General features: G+C 43.9%; 1 long non-coding RNA gene across 1 annotated transcript in view; it reads left to right on the top strand.

Moving 5' to 3' along the window:
- Window positions 1–3,818, top strand: part of LOC145337725 (uncharacterized) — a 14,651-nt gene extending 10,833 nt beyond the window's left edge. The window contains exon 3 of the long non-coding RNA XR_013885387.1: window positions 3,204–3,818. This is a non-coding gene — a long non-coding RNA (uncharacterized LOC145337725). The remainder of the gene's footprint in view (window positions 1–3,203) is intronic.
- Window positions 3,819–4,052: the final 234 nt, after the last annotated feature.

The raw sequence follows: 4,052 nt of genomic DNA, 5'->3' as shown, positions 1-4,052 counted from the left end.
TCAGTGACTATCACTGTTTGCTGTGCAGACACATGGATTTGGGTCGGTGTCTGTGGGAGTTTGTACATTCTCCCTGTGCTTGTGTGGGTTTTCTCCGGGTGCTCCGGTTTCCTCCCACACCCCAAAAACATGCTCTTAGGCTCACTGGTGTTAACAAATTGTCCCTAAATTAGTCTCCCCTCAATCTGGTTATGGTTCCTTTATTATGGAGTCCAATAGGCATAGACAAAGGTCATAGGTAGAAGAGGGAACTCACAATGTTAAAATGGCGGCGTGGGCTTGTGCGGCTGAAGGGCCTGTTTCCTGTGCTGTGTTGTTCTTTGTTCTTTGTTTTGTGAAGGATAATTTGCTTGAATTCTTTGAGGATGTGGCAGGGAGAGTAGGTAGAGGGGAACCTGTAGATGTTGTGTATTTAATCCCAAAAGGCATTTGACAAGGTGCCACAATCTGGCACAAAGTGAAATCCCATGGAATCGGGGGGTGTTAGTGTGGACTGAGAGTTGGAATACATTAAATTGATCTTTCTTCACACCCTAGGTATGACTGTAACGCTATAGTCTTTCATTCTCTATGAATGGTATGCTTTGTCTGCACAACGTGCAAGAAACACAAGTACATAAGAAATAGGAGCAGGAGTAGGCCATCTAGCCCTTCGAGCCTGCCCCGCCATTCAGTAAGATCATGGCTGATCTGTCATGGATCAGTTCCACTTTCTCCCCATAACCCTGAATCCCCCTGTCTATCAGAAACCTACCTACCCATGAGTTAAAAATATTTAGCGAGGCAGCCTCCACCACTTCAACAGGCAGAGAATTCCAGAGATTCACCACCCTTTGAGTGAAGAAGTTCCTCCTCAACTCCGATCTAAACTGCCCCCCCCCTTATCTTGAGGCTGTGCCCCCTAGTCCTGCTACTATACTTTCCGCTGTGTGCTAATACATGTGACAATAATAAATCAAATCTAAAGGGCAGGGATCAATTCTTGATCTGCAATTGTTCATTATTGACATGAATGACCTGGAGGCAGGAACAGAGTGGAAGGTTTCCAATTTGCCGATGATCTGAAGCTTGGTGGAAGGGCAGGTTGTGATGAGGATGTTGCGATTCTGCAATGGGATATCGATAGATTGGGTGACTGAGTGGAAACCCGGCAAATGGAGTTTAATGTGGGGAAGTGTGAGATCATGCACTTTGTAAAAGGAAACAAAAGGCAGATTATTATCTAAATGGAGAGAGATTGCAGGTGAGTGAAGTACAGAGGGATCTGGGTGTTCCAGTGTATCAATCACAGAAAACTAGCAGGCAGGTCCAACAAGTAGTTAAGACAAATGGCATTTTTGCTTTCATTGCAAAAGGGTTGGAGTTTAAAAATAGAGAGGTTTTATTATAATTGTCCAGGTGTTGCTGAGGCCTCACCTGGGATTCTGCATACAGTTTTGGTCCCCTTACCTAAAAAAAGCAAACAGCAACATGGGAGGCAGTCCAAAGGAGATCCAGCCAGTCCCATTCGGGGAGTGAGAGCTGTCCTATCAAACTGGACTAAACAGCTGCCTCTGTAAGGTGACCTTATTCAAACCTGTAAGATCCTGAAGGAGCTGGACAGGGTAGTTAGTGAGATGTTTTCACTACTGGGAAAGTCTCAAATAAGGCAACATAGCTACAAGATAAGGGCAGTAACGGAAAACTGAGGTGTGTAGAAATCTCTTTTGCAGAGGGTGCAGAATCTCTGGAATTCTCTGCCCCAAAGGGTGCTGGAGGCTGGATCAATATTCAAAGTGGAGATGGATCAATATTTCATGGATTGGGGAATAGAGGGCTGTAGGGAAATGGCACAGACAAGGAGCTGATTCATTCATATTGAATAGCAGGGCAGGCTTGAAGGGCTGAATGGCCACTCGTGCTCCTATTTCTTGTGTTCTGGTGTGGGTATGCCTACAATCCATGGACTGTGGGCAATCCAACAAGGCAGCTCACCACTGCCTCCTCCAGGGTAACTCGGATGGGTAATGAATATTGGTACAGGAGAGATACCCACAGTGACCCAAGAAGCTCGATTTTGCCTGAATACTGCTGCAAAGGACTTCCCAGTTGTGTTGTAGGCTGTTGGACACAGTTTGGTCAGAAAGAAGTCTTCATTGTCACATGTCCAATCCATCAGGCAAACCAGCCTCCCATCCATTGACTCTGTCTACATTTCCCACTGCCTTGGCAAAGCAGCCAGCATAATTAAGGACCTCACACACCCCGAACATTCTCTCTTCCACCTTCTTCCTTCAGGAAAAAGTTACAAAAGATACCAACCAACTCAAGGACAGTTTCTTCCCTGCTGCTGTCAGATTTTTAAATGGACTGACCTTGCATTAAGTTGATCTTTCTCTACACCCTAGCTATGATGTAACACTATATTCTGCACTTTTGCATTTCCTTCTCTATGAACGGTATGCTTTGTCCATATAGTGTGCAAGAAACAAAACTTTTCACTGTGTGTTAATATATGTGACAATAATAAATCAAATCACATCACATCTAGGTTAACTGCAAGTCTTTACGGAGCTAAAATCTGTTGGGAAATATACAGCTAAAGGTACAAGCCAGTACCATCCCCATGTTCACTCTTACACTCTGTGTTGTCCAATATCAGATTGCTTCAAAGTGTAGCTCATGAGCTCTCCTACATCACTGACACTCAGTCTTACATTAACCCTCTGTGTGCCAAACTCGAATACTATAGTTTCCCCTTGCTCTGTTCCCTGTTATCATCACTTCTTCCTGGCTTATTCACTACTGTTTCACCAGGACGCAGGCTTGAGTTAGAATCTTATGAACTGGAATATACAAAACATCCTCCTGTAAAATAGCTCAGTGAGTGTCAATGTCAGCAGTCTCCAGCTGGAGCAACACAATCCTTTCACAGTTGACAATTGTGCTTTCTTCCTGGATATATCACCGATTCATGAACCCATCCAGCTCCTGATCTTCCCATCATCTCAGCTGCTACACTGCTCACAGACACTAACTCCACAGTTACAGGTGTGTGAAACACAACTTTCCATTGGCACAAGGCTCCTGACTGTCAGTTTTATATTTGTAAAGGTCATCTTTCCAGCAAAGAAGAGAATTAACTCACTGGGAAAGAAGTTCTCTGCTCACTCATTCCCGACTAAATCATTTTATATTATTGATACCTTTCCTTCTCTCCACAGATTCCGACATCGACCAGAGAACCATAATGACCTTATCAATGATTCAAATGACACTGTTCGCATCTGTTATCATGCCCCAGTTCTGTGCCTTACTCTGTATTAAAAAGCTAGAAATGTGTTTGAAAGAGACAGTGCTTACAGCAGGGAAACAGGCCTTCGACCCAACTTGTCCGTAGCGCCCTTTTCTTTAACCCCTAAGCTAATCCCAATTGCCCACATTTGGCCCATGTCCCTCAATACCCATCTTACCGATTGAACAATCTAAATGCTTTTTAAAAGTCAAAATTGTACCTGCCTCTACTACTACCTCTGGCAGTCTGTTCCAGACACTCACCACCTTCTGTGAAAAAATTGCCTCTCTGGACACTTCTGTGTCTCTCCCCTCTCATCTTAATCCTATGCCCTCTAGTTTTAGACTCCCCTACCTTTGGGAAAAGATATTGCCTATCTATCTGATCTGTGCCCCTCATTATTTTATAGACCTCTATAAGATCACCCCTCAGCCTCCTACACTCCAGAGAAAAAAAGCCCCAGTCTATCCAGCATCTCCTCATAATTCAAACCATCAAGTCCCGGTAGCATCCCAGTGAATCTTTTCCGCACTCTTTCTAGTTTAATAATATCTTTCTATAATAGGATGACCAGAATTGCACACAGTATTCCAAGTGTGGCCTTACCAATGTCTTGTACAACTTCAACAAGACGTCCCAACTCCTGTATTCAATGTTCTAACCAATGAAACCAAGCATGCCAAATGCTTTCTTCACCACTCTGTCCACCTGTAACTCCACTTTCAAGGAGCTATGAACCTGTACCCCTAGAACCATAGAAAATTACAGCTCAGAAACA

The sequence above is a fragment of the Carcharhinus amblyrhynchos genome, unplaced genomic scaffold, assembly GCF_965287045.1.
Source record: "Carcharhinus amblyrhynchos unplaced genomic scaffold, sCarAmb.v2.hapA scaffold_67, whole genome shotgun sequence".
NCBI lineage: Eukaryota > Metazoa > Chordata > Chondrichthyes > Carcharhiniformes > Carcharhinidae > Carcharhinus > Carcharhinus amblyrhynchos.
This window is presented reverse-complemented; position numbering and strand designations above follow the sequence as displayed.